Here is a 17248-nt window from a genome sequence, read left to right on the forward strand (position 1 = left end):
TTTTTTTTTTTTTTTTTTTTACCAAAAAAAAGAGGAATACCTAATAAGCGATTGATTGGTTTGCGCAGAAGTTATAGCATTTACAAAATAGGGGATAGATTTATATATGTGTGTGTAGTATCTGTTCTTATCAGTTGCCAGGAGGTGGCGCTTGCTTCCGTCCCTGCTCTACGGCGAGGTGGATCGGGTGGTGGTTGCTATGCAAAACCTGCTGGTGTAAAGGTAGCCTGGAGCAGTTTGTACCCGAAAGGGAAGCCTTCTGATGGGGATGGAGAACCACTGGGTTGGCACTGAAGGGTTGGGTCCCTGGCCTGGATTGTGGCAGCTCTAGCTCAGGTCAGTTTTTCGGGAGGGATCTCTGGCTCCCCTTTCTCCCACCGGGGGAGCGGCTAGTACTTAGGTGGGAGTGATGGGAGCGAGGGTGGAGCTTAATGGAAAAGGGCTCTCACTAAGCTGTCAGATCTTCATGCCTTTCTGCCTGGGGTGGGGGCTGCTGTGGGTCAGGGTTGCAACAAAAGGCCAGTGGTGAAGTGGCAGTTCAGGAGTGCCGTACCTTCACTGTGATTTATCAGTTTGCATTATGGCACCAAGGTCACTTCACCACAACACACGTTTTTCGCACCTGCCTCTAGGGCCGAGCCTTTTGGCTAGGACCAGGGGAAATTTTTTATTCCTGGCCGGAGTGCCAGCCATTGTATTACACAATGGTCACTTTCACTCTCTCCCACTTCCTTCTCCCCCGCTTTCTTTTATTTTTACCTCTTTGTTCGTCACTTTTTTTGTATTTTTTTTTATTTTTTTTGGTGTAGCACGTTTGTCATAGTGTGATTAGTAGGGTGTAGGTCCTCCGGCCTGCCCTGAACGTCTTGTGAGGGGGTGGACGTAGGCCTTTTGGCTTGGTTCACCCTCTCTCACGGGGTCTCCCTTCGGCGGAGCCCGAACCGAGTACTTGAGTGGGTCCGTTTCGGCAGACCTTCCAGAGAAAGGGATCCATCTGGTTTCGGCCAGATGGACCAAGTGAGTACCTCAGTTCCCGTCTGGAGCCTAACACCCCAGGGCATCAGGGTAAGGCCCTTCCTAGTAGAGGACAGTGTTACACCCGTTGCACGTTTTGTGTTCACTCTTTGTGTGTGCACTTTTTGGCACCGGGTTGAGTTTTTGGGTGTGTTTCACACGCCACTGGCTTTTCAAAAAAAATTTAAAAAATCATCATGAGGCAAGCGGTTAAAGTGGTTGTAAACTTCAGTTTTTTACTTTTACCTTTTAGGTAAGCCTATATTCAGGCTTGCCTATAGGTACTGTAAATATCTCCTAACCGTGCACCATTTAGGAAATTTTTACTATATATGTAGCCGGTGACATCATAGGCGCATGTGCTCTGAAGGAACAGCCATTCAGGCTGTTCTTTCAGAATCCTGTGCTGTAAACAGCGGCTCTACCGCTGTTTATGGCACAGGAAGATGGGTGAAGGAAGCGGCGTCCAACTATGATATTGCATTGCTGAAATTTTCAGGTAAGTTTCACATAATGTGCTAGTATGCAATGCATAGAGCTAAATCTGGCAAGTAGGGTGGGTGCGGAAATGAGATCATGTTGATCCCAGTGAGAGCTTGGTGGCTATGCATTGTCGTCGTGGAGCATCCAGTTTTTTGCGCACCACAGATCTGGTCGCTTTCGCCTAATGTCCTCCCTCAGATGCCCTAAAACCTTTTGACACACTGACTTATGAAGGTCGGGGCTCCCTGTGACTGTGCATGTAGCCTTGCGCTGCCTTCTATTGGCATGTTAAAAAAAACAAATCTCAAACTTTTTGATACCACCTCTGAGACTAGGGGTTGGGTCTGAGTAGTTTACCAAAAATGGCTAAACAGCTGGGAGGGCTGACACCACTGAGTCTACAAAAAATGCTGTGTGTTGTCATCCCACTACAGGAGCTGAGTGCATTTCTTTCAGATCAACAGGTATTTTTCTGTGCTTGCACGTCGCAGGTCCCAGAACATTGCCTGGCCATTGATGGAGCGCGGCTCGCCCATGCAAAGCCGCAAACTGTCACAGCCGGGCACCCACACTCACAATGTCGGCACGGAGAAGAGAAGGGGGAGAGAACGGAGGCTCAACTCACCTGTCCAACGGCTGCATCACTGGACCGTGGGACAGGAGAGTGCCTGTTTATTAAAAGTCAGCAGCTATACTTTGTATAGCTGCTGACTTAATAAACTCAAAAACCTGTGGAACTCCACTTTGAAGCTGTAGTAAAGTGTCTTTCTGAACTTGTAAGCTTGCAGTCAGGCCTCTCTGTATGAATATTTCCTAAGCAAGCACCATTTAGGAGAAATTAAATTTGACAGTAGCATGGGCAGTGACGCTCTGCATTCCAGGGCATGAACGTTACTGCGGCCCCGGACGTTCAAATGCCTGGCACCTGTGTACCCGGAAGGAAGAATGGGCGAAGATGGAAGTGGAGCATACTCGGTGTGTATATATATATACAATACATTTTTTTAGTTTTTTTTTCTCTTGGTCAGTTTATTCCATCTTTAAAATAAAAATGTGTTTGCAATGAGCAATTAATATACGCTTGGAATTCTCAAGTTTTTCTAAGCATCCCTGTTGCTGCTCCTAACCCTATTTGTAAGTTATGCAGGGCTTCTCTTCAGACCGAACAGTGATTTGCATTGCTCTAGTTGCCAAGCTGGAGCAGAGTTCAATAAACTGAATTTTCTAACACAATGCTCGCTGTCTCCAAAGATAAAAATGTGTGTAATGGCTTGTTGAAATGACTGAATGTATGCAAGTTCTGACAATACACAATGGACCTTTTGCAACATGTTTGCATGAAAGTAATTTGGAATGGCACAGACAGCATTAAAAATGGTTTGCCGGGAAGCCGTGTCAATGGATAGGGCAAGTTCCAGTTGGCAGAATTGAAGAGGATAATGTGTCGTGTTAAATAACTTGTTCAATGATTAACTCTGCAAAGATGAGAGCACTAATTAATGTTCAATGCTGAGCAGCTATATAAAAAAAAAAACACCAATTAATGCTGTTATGTATTCATTAAGAAACTAATTGTAATTGTATATGAAATCCAACTATTGAAAGTCCTGTGGTATTAATCTATTTAAAGCTAAACTGAAGGCAGGTACATAATTATTTTTTTTTTTTTTTTGATACAACTAGTGTTTGTCCCCAAGTTTGACTTGGTATCAGTCCCTTGTAATCACTTGTACAGTAGAAATCCTGGGAGTGCCTTGGGAGATGAAGGGCAGTACTAGAGGGCAATCGCATGTGCTGATCATACTTCTAGAAGAGTGCAGACTAACCTAAAGTATACGTTGATTGCTGCTTCATTGTCTAATCACAGGTTTCATTGCTTAAATATGGTAGAGGAAAGGTAGATCAGTATACGTTTGAGGACTAGATGGAAAGGAATGTTAATCATTTTGGCAAAATCGGACACCCCCCCCCCATCTATGTATTTTAGGTAAATTGAGTTGTTGCCTTATTGAAATCTTAATTTGTCTAAAATAAAGCCAGTGTCTAGTGCCATAAAGTTGTAAAAGCATGCCGTCAGTTTGCATACTGTTCTTGCAGGGAACCATTGGAGCCCCTGACACCCCCACATTGGGAATGGGAAGAATATACCATATACTGTTTTTAAAAATGAATTAAAGTGTTTGTTTTTGTGTTCCGGTGCTCAGATGCAGTGAAGATCTGCTTTAAAGTGGCTCTAAAGGTTTTCTACCTTCATGTATTCTATGCATGAATTAAAAAAAACCTGTGTGCAGTTACTCTCTCCACCCCCCCCTTACCCGAGCCCCCTCTGATCCAGCAACGTTCACATTCGCCATGGCTTTATGGGGACTTTCCCTCCTCATTGGCTGAGACAGCAGCAGGAGCCCATTGTTGTCGATCACAGCCAGTGAGCTAATGAGGAGCAAGCAGGGGGTGGGGTGAACCATATCTGTGTCTTATGGATGCGTGGCTCAGGAGCGAGCATGCATTGGTTCCCCCAGCAAGCGGTTTTCTCTGGGGGTCAGTCGCGGGGGGGACCCAGAAAGAGAATCAGAGCTGCCCCTGTTACAGAAAGATATTACAAGTCTGTGTTTGGTTAGCTGTAGCCTTTCTGTTTATATGTGCCTTTTGTTGTTGTTGCTGTCAATAATAGCATGGTATTGACAGGCAGTAATAGTTTCCCATAGACTGCTTCTAGGTGTAACATTCTTAGACAGCACCTGTTAGCGACATATTGTGCCAAAAGTTTGAATTTTTTTATTTTTTTTTAAGTTCATAACTTTGAATTAAATTTGGTAAGGAATACTTACTGACAATGAAATCTTCCTCACAAAGATGATTTTGTTTCTTCTGTGCAACAACATGGAGGGGTCGCTGATGTACTCAGCATTTTGATTTTGTCCAAACCAAAAATTGCAAGATGATCAATCCACCTAAACTGCCACCTGCTGGTTAATTTTAGAACACAGCCCTTTGCAGTAATTAAAGGGGTTGTAAAGGCTCATGTTTTTTCACCTTAATACATCCTGCTTAAGGTGAAAAAACACCTTGCAGTCACTGCCGCCTAGCCCCCCCCCCCCCCCTTACATGAGCCCCGAATTTCCATCAACATCAAGTGCTTCCCTGCAGTCCCTCGCTCCACGTGTTCTCGGCTCTTGATTGGATGGATTGATAGCCACACAGCCATTGGGCTCCCGCTGCTGTCAATCAAATCCAGTGACGCAGGGGCAGGGCCAAGTCCTGCATTCGGCCTCTATGGACATGGAATGCTGGACTCTAGCACGCCCGCAAGGTAACCATCTCGGGAGATCGCTTCTCCAAGGGGGTTATCTAATGTGGAGAGGAGCCGCTGAGGGACCCCAGAAATGGATGTTCGGGGCCGCTCTGTGCAAAACGAGTTGCACAGTGGAGGTAAGTATATGTTTGTTTTAAAAAATTAAATAAACAATCCTTTAGTATCACTTTGAAGCTCAACTGTAGCCAGATATGAAAGGCACAAACGCAGAGCTGTAATTGTTTTCTTTGAAATGCAGGCTATGTACCTATCGGCCACTTGCATTGCTTGTATAGTAGAGCTGAAATGTGAGAGGAAGAAACTTTTAAAAGGGGCCAGTTGGTTCATGTGCCTAACAAGAAGCATGATCATAGGAGGGTAGAGTAGATTGCAGAATGTTGAGCTCATCACTGCGCTGCTTCTCATTTCACTGGGCAGTCACAGGCAGGATGAGTCCAGGGCAACCTGGCTCAGAGAAAGTAGGTTGAATGATGCCGGCTATCAAACTGAGGACATCTAGTCACCAAAAGTGCTGCAGGGGAAATCTGGATATAAGGTGACTATTGCCTAAAATGTTTTTTCGGTATTGTAAGGGGCTGTTTATTTTATATTCTCTTTGTCTGGAGTTCTGCTTTAAAGTGGCACCCCATTGCAATTCCACTGCAACGCATGTTGACGCACATTGTGTTTCTAAAGGTGGAGTATACCCCATCTTTGTGCTTTTTGGTGTGTTCAATTCATTCAAATGAATGGGCTGCAGTAAGGTAACACATGACTTAATGCACTTGTATTAATTCTCACCACTGATGTAAGTGGGCCCTGAATAATCTAGAAAAATAATATACAGAATACTAACAATGGGCATAGTTTACGCACGTGTGGTAATTTCATCCCTTTTTATTGTCATGAGAGACTGAGTGACTTTAATGGAGAATATGGCTAAAACATGTCTCTTACAGCCAGATATCTATCACTTTCTGCAGTGACAGTTCCCACACTTTTATCATGACAGTCTCTAAAAAGACATATTGCATTTAATGTGTATGTAATAGCCCAAACTTTTTTTTAAATTTTTTTTAATGAAAAATCCCTTTAATTTTAAAGAAGCTCCTCCCCCCCTTTTTTTTTTTTTTTTTTTTTTTTTTTTTTTTGGGGTCCGTGTTGCTGTCAGTGAGGTCAAATCACCTCCTATTTGGTGAAATGTTTTCAGCAGAACAGAAAACTAAATCTCTCGAATGGTGCCCTGGATAAATTCTAACTTTTCCCCATGGTATCTAAAACAAAAACATCTTTCAGCTGGACAGACACTTTAAGCACCTGATTTACGTGGTGGGGAGCGAGTCGCATGCTACACCGTACCTCCGTACCTAACCTGTACGTGGTGGAAGGGGGAGGTAAGGCTTTGTGCATACACTGGCACCTGAGGATTTATCATATAAACAGTTGGTATATCCCCCCCCCCCCCCCACACACACGTGCTGCGTACACCCATAAAATTCAACGGCTGTATGCAGTTCTAACCAGTACTTGTATAACATGCATAAGGACATATGACCTTGGACACATGGTCTGTATGCATGCACATGTTTATTCAAATATAGCCGCGTACGGCCACTGATTTCTGTGGGCAGCTGTAAGCAGCACCTATGGCTCAGAGGCAAGGAAATACTCCCAAATTTTATACCATCTGATCCCATGTACCCATGTGCGTGAGGACTAAATGTCCGCTATGGAATCCTCTTATTTTTTTATTTTTTTGTAAGGCTTTGATTAGTTGGGGCCGTTTTACACTGCTGCACTCTGTTTTGGCTACAGTACAGGTGTATCTTCTGTTTTCTTGCGGATAACCCACTGTTCCAAAGACTTCTATTATGTCACACCTTTTTTGTTTTCTGAAAGCACACCAAAGATGCGCATGCAGGACGTTTGGTGCGCTTTTAAAATACACACCACATAATAGAAGTCTGTGGGACTGCAGGTATACCCATGCTGTGGCTAAACGGCAGTACAGCAGTGTGAACTCTGGGCTTAAGACCCCTTTCACACCAGGGCGTTTTGCAGGCGCTATAGCGTTAGAAATAGCGCCTGCAAAACGCCCTAAAGAAGCTGCACCATTGTCTGTAGTGTGAAAGCCCCGAGGGCTTTCACACTACAGCGGTGCGCTGGCAGGACATCAGAAAGTCCTGCCAGCAGCTTCTTTGGAGCGGTGAAGGAGCGGTGTGTTTACCACTCCTCCACCGCTGTTCCCCATTGAAATCAATGGGGCAGCGCTGTAATACCGCCGGGAAAACGCCAAGTACTGGTTGGTTTATGCCACGTCGTGGTTGGATTTCCTGAAGAAAACTCCCCTCATACTTCACAGCTTTTTACCTGTGTGTGTCTGACAACTTATCTGATAGTGAAGTTAACTTTTTGCCATTTAAAGCCATAGTGAATCCTAGATGGTAAGCTCTAACGAGCCGGGCTCTGATTCCTCCTGTATTGAATTGTATTGTAATTGTCCTGTCTGCCCTACTGTTGTAAAGCTCTGTGCAAACTCTCAATCCTGTATAATTATAGTATTAGAGATGATGATACAGGTTACATGTTATGAGTGAACTGGTTAACAGTTTGTATTTGGTGAAAAATGGCAATGATAAAGGCCACTAATTAAAGTGGTTGTAAACCCTTACAAACCACTTTGACCTACAGGTAAGCCTAGATTAAGGCTTACCTGTAGGTCCAAGAAATGTCTCCTAAACCTATACAGGTTAGGAGATATTTGCCCAAAGACAGGCACCGGTGTCTATGGCGCATGCAGCGTAGACAGCGGCACGCAGGCGCACTGAGCGTGGCATTTCCAACAATGGAGCTGCCGCGCGTGTCGGCTCCCATGCGCGGGAGTGACGTCATCGCGGCTCCGCCGAATGACAGCGGCGGAGCTGCGAGACCCCACCGAAAAGATGGATGCGCCGGACTACAGGGGACAGCGGTGACATCGCTGGCTCCTGTGTCAGGTAAGTGACACATAATGGGCTACTATGCGATGCATAGTATTCCATTATGCTTTGCCTTTGCAGGGAATGAAGGGGGAAGTAAACCCATTAGGGTTTACTTCCTCTTTAAGGCTTGGTTCACACTGGAAACTGCTGCGGATCGCACAGGAACACTGTGCGTCCCTGTTCTCTGTATCGGGGCCGAATCTTTGCCTGAATTTGGCACCAAAGACGCACAGTTTTCTGTGAAGTGTGCACCGCAACCACCCTGGAAAGATTTGGACCTGCTCCTTAGAGCCAGTCACATTCTCCTGCTATGCAAATTGGATACGGGAAACCCCACATCCTATTCGCATAGATGTGAACCCGGCCTAAAGCTATAAAACAATTGTAGTGGACTAAAACTTGCCATACATAGAACTCAAACTGTGGGTAGCCCTGTTGGCACCACCAAGTTCAACAAAAAAACGTTTGAAAAAACTTGGCGGAGCCAGGTAGAAAATTACCGGCCAAACAGTGACTGTATCCTATCAGATGTAGTCACTGTTCAGGTATTCAGGCATCCACGGGTGTTGCAGTTGTATAAATACAATACCTGACAATAGATTCCTTAATCCGTGTTGTTAACATAGATTTGGGGGAATGTTTTTTTCTTGTTCAGCCCCTGATTGAGAAAAAAAAAGGCTTATCTGTGTGGCTACTTTCACACTGAGCCGCTTTGCAGGCGCTATATTGCTAAAAATAGCACCTGCAAAGCTCTCCAAGGGCTTTCACACTGGAGTGGTGTGCTTGCAGGACGATCAAAAAATCTTTGCAGCGCTATAGGAACTGTGTATTCACTGTGTATTCAGCTCCTAAAGCACCCCTTCCCATTGAAAACAATGGGGCAGCGCTGCAAACCCGCCAGCAAAGCACCGCTGCGGCAGTGCTAGCAGGGCAGTTTTAACTCCAACTAGTGGCCGAATAGTGCTGCTAAAACTACGGTAAATCGGTGATAAATATAGCGCCACTTTATCTCCGGCGCCTGTGCACCCCAGTGTGAAAGTAGCCTGTATCTAGAGGACTGATAAATGCAGTCAAATGGAATTCTCTTGTCCCAGGGTCTTTTAGTGCCATGTTCAGAAGTTCAGTGTGTGAATATAAGCTCTTATTGATGTTTATACTAGCAGTGTGTGTAAAGCGCGGCTTGGCGAGGGCTTTTCTGATTAGACGTAAGCTTCTTAAATGGCTAGTCTCACAACTGTGTTTGGAGTACCAGGCTGAAAATAGTTTGCATGCTGTCCCCGAAGTATGGCTTTGATTTGCTGGGAATGCTAGAAAACAACTGTACAACTTGCTTTCCATGTGTCATTCAATTTCCTCTGACCTTCTCAATTTGGTATTCCAGTGAAATAATTTAAGACTTTCTGAGGACAAGTAAATTTGGTTTTCTTGGGGTTTCTGGACTTTTCCCATTTTTCTTTTATTAAAAATGTTGACTGCACTGTAAATACTGTTCTGTCCGATAAACATTTTCTAAATATGTATGTGGGTTTTAAATGCTTGGTATTAGGGTTGCACCAATACCGATACCGAGTATTTGTTTGAGTACTTGACTTGTACTCGGGCAAATGGTTTGAAACTTTATCCGATACCTGGACAGTCAGGGGGTGATTGGTTCAGTGGTGGGGGGAGTTACAAGCACCGATTTATTTTTTTATTTTTTCCCCGTGTCCTCTTCCAGGCTGCTCCGCTCCCCTCCGTGTCCTCTTCCAGGCTGCTCCGCTCCCCTCCGTGTCCTCTTCCAGGCTGCTCCGCTCTCCTCTGTGTCCTCTTCCAGGCTGCTCCGCTCTCCTCTGTGTCCTCTTCCAGGCTGCTCCGCTCCCCTCCGTGTCCTCTTCCAGGCTGCTCCGCTCCCCTCCGTGTCCTCTTCCAGGCTGCTCCGCTCCCCTCTGTGTCCTCTTCCAGGCTGCTCCGCTCTCCTCTGTGTCCTCTTCCAGGCTGCTCCGCTCTCCTCTGTGTCCTCTTCCAGGCTGCTCCGCTCTCCTCCGTGTCCTCTTCCAGGCTCCTCCGCTCCCCTCCTCCGTGTCCTCTTCCAGGCTCCTCCACTCCGGTCCCCCCTCCGCGTAGGAGTAAACCTTTTGGCTCCTTCCTATTCCAAATGAACAGTCAGTGATAACTGATTCTGTCCATTCATAACTGAGCATCATAAACTGTGCTGACACAGTCTGCGTGTCATCAGTGCTGCATATTGGTGACACTCTCACATGACATTAAAAAAAAGTATCGGTACTTGTACTATTAAAAAAGTGGTATCAGTGGAACCTTGGTATGTCTAGGGGGATACAGGTGCTGATCCTATTACTTCCATGATTTCCTTGCTCTGGCACTCTTCTCCTCTTCCTGAAGTGTGTGGGTGGAGCCTTGGCATCCTCATACATTAACCTTGTATATGAAGAAGACTGGAGTGGAACCGCAGCTCGTCTCACCTTACAGAGTTAACTGCCGGGGAACAGTCACAGCTTTGGGGGGACCCTTCTGGAGCGAGAAATGAAGAATGTATTTCTCCTCATCACCCTACCCCTAGAAGTAACAAGCATTTATCCCTTTCAGTGCATGGGGGTTTATGTATTCATTAAATTTTTGTTGGGCTTTAAAGGGATATTAAAATCTTTATTTTTATTATAACTTAAAAATAACACACGTTTTACCTGCTCTGTGCAGTGGCTTTGTACAGAGAAGCCCAGATCCCCCTCGGGTCCCTCGCCGGCACTCCTCGGCCCTCCCTCCTGCCAAGTGCCTCCACAGCAAGCCCCTTGCTGTGAGGGCACCCAAGCCACTGCTGTGTGTGTCTATTCAGACACGTAGCCGTAGCCCACGAATGCATGCGTGAGCCGATGATCCCGGCACGGAACCTATAGAAATGGCATGATTGTGCCCTTTCTTTAATGAATATGCGCCGATGACGTTGGTGCGAGCTTATATGATAAATCTCTCCTAAACTGTGTAGGTTTAGGAGATATTTCCAGTACGGAAAAAGGTCTGATGATCTGCATCTGATCAGCGCTCTCTGCCAATGGCTGTTCTGGCAAATACAATAGCTCAGTCAGGAAGATCACTGTACTAACTTTAGATTCTTAGTACAGGATCTCCTTTTTGTTCAGTGTGTTTTTAATTTTTTTATTTTTTATTTTTCATTCAGCTCGCTGGGTTGAATGAAGAAAAAAACAAAGAAACTGATGGTGTGTACCAGGCTTTAGTGTGCCATTCCAAATAAACGATACCCCAGCGCATGTAATGCCGTTACTGCAGTGCAATAGCGTAAACTTGTCCATAGTTTTATTTTGCTTCAATAACGATTCCCAGCACAAAAAGTCCTGTTAGGCACTTGTGATAAGATTTCCACTGTTTACCCAGCAGAAAATACAGAAGGGTACGGCCCATGGAAGTGTTTTGCTGCTAACAGGCGTGTGCAGAAGTGCTGGTGTGTTCACTCAGAGATTCAGGTCTCTGTAATGGCCTTTATGTCCTATATTTGTGACGGGTACAGCTCAGAAATTCCAGGCAGGTTCAGGATTTCACTATAGAACTGTGTGACTCATATCATTTGTTCTCCTAACTTCAGGAAGAGCTGTTGTCTTGACTGTGGAAAAACAGCTACATGTTTATCATGGACACAGAATCTGAATTGTTACAGCCTTTAACAGCCTTGTTTTATTTATTTATTTATTTTTTTTTAAAAAAGGTTGTTGCCTGCAGTAGTGCCTGTAAGATTCCACCTACATCCTTAGTCCTCATGCACATGATGTGCAAAAAAAAAGAGATTAGTGCTACGTTCGCAGTCCACTGCTGACATATCAAGCATAGATCAGCCTCACCAAGGCGAGGATTAGGGTGATCGATCGATCTTTCTGACTTGGAAGATCATGATTACTTTCAATTTTTGGGAGGACTGTCAAAGCGTTATCAGCTATAACCGTATAGTAGTCCAATTTTGCTTCTAAATGGTGTGCAAGTAGGGTAACTTGATTATTTGTTGAGTAATAAGCAAAATGGCAGCATTCATCTTCATCATAAAAAAATTTGCCTGAACATGTGATTATTGTGAACCTGATAGGTATTCAAAATATGTTTCAGGTTTACTATAATCACATGCTCAGGCAAATTTATTCGTCGGCTCTGGACTCTTTGGATGCACACACATTAAGCTGCATTCGGCAAGATGTCTTTATAGCAATTATGTTGCATCTGTTTTCAACCAAATAAGCTGTTGTCCTTCCACTACTTTGTTGGATTTTCTTGGATACCTGTTGGGATGACCCCCTTATTGTCCCATTGATGGTGCAGATATCGGCGGCAAGGCCACGAGCCTCTGTCCCATTGATGGTGCAGATATTGGGGGCACTGCCACGAGCCTCTGTCCCATTGATGGTGCAGATATCGGTGGCACGGCCACAAGCCCCTGTCCCATTGATAGTGCAGATATCGGGGGCACTGCTACAGGCCTCTGTCCCAATGATGGTGAGGATTCCAGTGGCGCTGCCACAGGCCCCCCCCCCCCCCGCAATGGTGGGGATTACAGTGGCACTGCCAGCAGCCCGTAGGCAAATCTCTATGGGATTCTTTGGCAAATGTGCATTAGAGGGGAACAGAGTTTTAGTTGTAGTTGCACTTTAATTACAAAGCATTTTTGCCGTGTGCCCAAGCACTGTATTGGGAAAGTCAGCATTCAGAACCTTGCAATCATTTACTAGTCAAGGTGTGCGTGTACCTAATATAACAATTAGTATGTAGGATGCACTATACGCCCCTTGAGGATCAGGATTTCGGAGCACTACAATGACACCTGTAACCACAATGGCAGAAATATTTGGAATGTCTCTAAACGTTTTAGGGAAATCCGTAAAGGTCATCTTAAAGGGGTTGTAAAGGTAATTTTTTTATTTTCTACATAGGTTCCTATAAGCTAGTGCATTGTTGGTTCACTTATCTTTTCCTTCGATTTCCCTTCTAAATGTTTTTTTCTTTGTTTTCTTTGTCTAAATTTCTCACTTCCTGTTTCACCCCAGTAAGCTGTTCAGTTAGCTGTTCTGGCTGACTAACCACCAGCTCGGATGATGGTGAGAAGTTTACTGAGGAGAAACAGGAAGTGAGATATTCAGACAAAGAAAAAAAACATTTAGAAGGGAAATCAAAGGAAAAGGTAAGTGAACCAACAATGCCCTAGCTTAAAGGAACCTATGTAGAAAATAAAAAATTTACCTTTACAACCCCTTTAATTCTTTTTGTTTGGCATTGAGCAGTTTAAGAAACCCCCAAGAGGTGATAATGTGCACCACTTACTCCTGCAGAGGGAAGTGTGGTGGATCCATACTTTAAATACTATAATGCCAGGTGGTCTAAATAGTAGACGGGTCATAGACTTATTTCTGAAGTAATTTAATATAATAAATATTGATATTTTTTGATGTATTTGAACAAAACAAAAAACATTCTGGGAAATGTCTATAGTCCTTTTTATATACTATTGGTTTTCTGATGTGGTGTTATCTGTTGTGCACCCTCCATGTGTAACAATTTGATGTTAATTGCTTTTAATTGTAATTACATTCAGTCCTCCCCCCTCCACCTGGGTTTTTGCAGTAAATGAGCAATGCCATTTTAATGTTAATTGTGCTATGAGTATGGATGTGTATATGATGTAGCCAAATGATGATCACACCAAGGAGTTATTGAGTTTCGGCTTAATTTTTGCTTTGGATTTTCAAACAAAGTGGGCATCCCCAGCCTGAGCCCTGAATCTCGGCAAGTGTTTTTCAGTTGAGCATGGATATTTGTGTACCTAATCTAGCTTTGTGTTTTAATGCTTTTGTTAATAATGGAGCAGATACAGCTTTGTACTTGGGCTGTTTGATAACCGTCCTGTAAAACACAATTTTCTTCCATGTGTGGGGATGTTATCCACCCTAGCACGTCCTGGAAAGTTTCCCTTTGGCAGACACAGATTATGGAGTTGTTTAGCCTCAGCTAGAGTGACATCAGGACAGATGTTCCTAATTATTGCAGGGTTTAGCTTGCAGTTTTAGTGTAATGTTAGCTTTGTCTCCTAATTCTGGCTCAAATGTTCACTTTAAAACTAGATTTTAGAGCAAAGAAAATGCAAAACTCCATCAAGGTTCTGAATTTTGTAGAGTTAATCTCTTTAAAAGCTGTGTGTATATTGCACTTATGTTACAGGTAAAAATCCTTTTTGTAGCTTGTTGTAACCATTCTGAACTAGTCTAGCTGCAGAACTCACATAGACTTGTCATAGATAGGTAGGTGGTTCAGAGGTTAATAATCGGTTTATATGATATCCCTTTTTAATTCAGTATGACTGCATACCTAATTTGGCAGTGGAACTTTTTTACCCCCAAGCCTTTTTTCCTTGACACTATTGTTTTTGTTTTTAGTCCTTCTTTGTTCTGAAGTCCTTTGAGGTTTCAGACTGAGGACAACGTAGGCGGTAGCTTCTTCCCTGGCTGAACAGGGAGATTGCTGTTATCTTGCACCATATGACCGTCATCGTTAAAGGAAAACAAACGTTTTTAGAACACGTGGTTGTTAGAAATTTTTTTTTTTTTTTTTTCATTTTGTAGCTAATGACTATTTTCTATACCCTCTAAAAACTTGCCTTTTCAACCATGTCTGCAGTATTTAGTTTTTCAAATCTGTATTCCCCTGCTCTTGTTCAATCACACGGAGATGTCCAATTCCTATCGCCCAACCCTGTAATGTGCAGTTCCGGGGTGCCAGGCAGAAAATGTTATTTAAATTTTTTTTACATTTAGCCCTGCTGCAGGTAAGTAGCAGGGTTTAGAGCCGATGGTCAAACTAAGCGGCATGCGAAGCACCGAGACACCCGATCGACCAGCAAGCACTTCCACTGACTGATCATAGAGGTGGACAAAGACCGTAACCCTTCTGTTTGCCTCTGTGATATAGGAAGAGATGAGCATACATCACTTTCCGTTTCCTAGCGACAGTTTCAAAAATGGAGAGCATTTAATTACACCGGTCTTGATGTGATCAAATGCTTTTCAAGGGCAGAGGAGGGATCTGGGGTCTTATTGACCCCAGATCTTTCACTATAGAGTACCTGCTACTGCCTAGTGCTGTCATAAGGGATGTTTACATTCTTTGTAACAGCAATAAAAGTGCTTAAAAATAAAATAAAAAGCGACAGTCTAAAAATTATATTTTTTTTATTTAAAGCACCCCCCCCCCCCCCCCAATGCACGCTCTCAAAGGAACGCGCTGGCCCCGCATGCATTCAAATAGCCCCAAACGTGAGGTATCGCTGTGAACATCGATCATGGGGTTTATGCTAGATGCAGACCTCCTACATGAATCTAAAATGTATAACCTGTAAAGGTATCGAAACTGCAGAACTTTAAGTGGTTGTAAACCCTTACATGTACCCAGTGAAGTGACTGCCCTCAGGTGATGCACAGAGATGAATCAAATCGTCCTACATAAGTTGTACCTATTTATCTGAGGTCTTCTCTTCCCCACATCTATTCAAAGTTCAGAATTTCAACACCTTGTCTGAGCTGAGGGGGCAGAGAGCTGAAATTACACTCTGCAGTGAAGAGAGCTGATTGGAGAGAAGGGACACCCCCCCCCCCCCCTACACACAGGAACAGAGCCAGGCTATCAATCGGCTGGAGCTCCCTCCCCTGTCACCTTTTTTTTTTTTTCTTAGTGACAGGAAAACTTGGCAGAAGTGATTCATGCTGATAGATGAAAGAAGCAGCAGACAGAAATGACACTTAGTGCTCCTAATTGAGACAAGTACACAGTCTAGAGGTATTTGCTTTGTTCATATTTATTGTCTGAGATTTACAACCACTTTAATTGTAAGTGCATCTGCACTTCTAGTTTTCTTTTATTTCCCCTGCAAAGTTTCACAAATACCTGTTGATCTGCCTGTGAAGTCCATCCTAATGCAGCTTCCTTTGGGATGATAGTTGTGCTGCACTGTTATCTGGGTTAACATTTCTGTATTTGTATTTATATTTATCATGTAGAATACAATTATATACACCAAACCTGTAAACATTTTGTGTTTTATGGTACCCTAAATACAGATGTCAAATGCAGTGTGTTTGCAAGCACTGTGCAATTTGATGCAGCATGTTTTTAAAAGTAGTACATGCACCATTTACTGCATTTCGGTGCATTTTTGCATCACATTCTCACATTCTAACCCAGAACAAGTATGCAGATGATTACATTTGACTTTGTTCAGACTTGCATTGTAGGTAAGGTCATGCTGTCAAATGGCTTGGCAAAGCACCATACGCCTAACTGTTGGTTTTTGTTCATACTTTCCTGATGTGTGTATTTGCTTTGGTCAGTGATCCAGTATAAAGACCAAGGACCTAACATTTTCAGAAGTCGTGCAATGACAGTCCCTATATTTCCATTAGGAAAGGTTATATTAACTTTTTGCCACCCACACCATAGCCAAAAGATGGCAACGGCGCAAGCTTAAATTGCTGGGAGGGCATCCATAGACGTTCCAGCGAGCCCCCTGGGGAGTACTGAGACTCGGCTGATCATAGATTGGGTAAAGGGCCAGTCACAACAGGCCCTTTACAACGTGATCAGGTTTTTTGACAGAGTGAAGGAAAAAAGCAGCGGCTTCGATTAGAGGGACATCGGTCCCCTTAGCAACCGAATGTGCTGCAAATCAATGCCCACTAGTGCCGCCCATCTACCCACCAGTGCTGCCAATCGGTGCCTCATCAGTGCTGCCCATCAATGTCGCCTATTGGGGCAAACTCATTAGTGCAGATCAGTGAAGGAGAAAAATTACCGGTTTGCAAAATGTTATAACAAATTTATGAAAAACGTTTTGTGTTTATTTTTGAAGAGAAAAAAAAATAATAGTTTTGTCCTTTTTTTTTTCTTTAGCAAAAAATAAAAACCTCAGTGGTGGAGTACTACCAAATAAAATCTCTATTTGTGTAAAAAATAAAAAATTCATATGGGTACAGTGTTGCATGGCCGTGCAATTGTCATTCAAAGTGCTGAAAATTAGCCTGGGCAGGAAGGGGGGTATAAGTGCCCAGTAAGGAAGTGGTTAACGTCTCAAGAATTTAGCCACAGGGGAGTCAGTTGACCAACTCATCCACTTGCTTTCTTTGTTTAAAGAAGCTGCAACGCTATCTGCCATGTAGCATTTTAAAGAAATGCCTTCAAATGTTATGAGCCAATATGGCTATCTTCATGTATGTATAATAATTACAAATTGCACAAAGAAACACTATTTAAAACATTAAGACCCCTTTCACACATAATGTCTGTTTTTGACGGACTCAGTTTGTTCAGCAGGGACCGATCCGTTGATCCCCACTGAGCTGGCAGATGGCAGGTCCGTCTTTGCTCACTGTGCAGAGACGGACATGTAAGATCTCTTCTATGGGGAGATAGGTGGATCTGTTTTCATCCTATCTGTTTT

The 17248-nt window shown here is 43.7% G+C and overlaps 1 protein-coding gene across 4 annotated transcripts in view; it reads left to right on the forward strand.

Moving 5' to 3' along the window:
• The window catches only part of YES1 (YES proto-oncogene 1, Src family tyrosine kinase), an 86565-nt gene that overhangs the window by 40355 nt on the left and 28962 nt on the right, over positions 1-17248 (forward strand). The window lies entirely within an intron of this gene.

This window comes from Lithobates pipiens, unplaced genomic scaffold (genome assembly GCF_037356315.1).
Source record: "Lithobates pipiens isolate NorthernLeopardFrog02 unplaced genomic scaffold, aLitPip1_a1.2 Scaffold_19, whole genome shotgun sequence".
In the NCBI taxonomy this organism is placed as follows: Eukaryota; Metazoa; Chordata; class Amphibia; order Anura; family Ranidae; genus Lithobates; species Lithobates pipiens.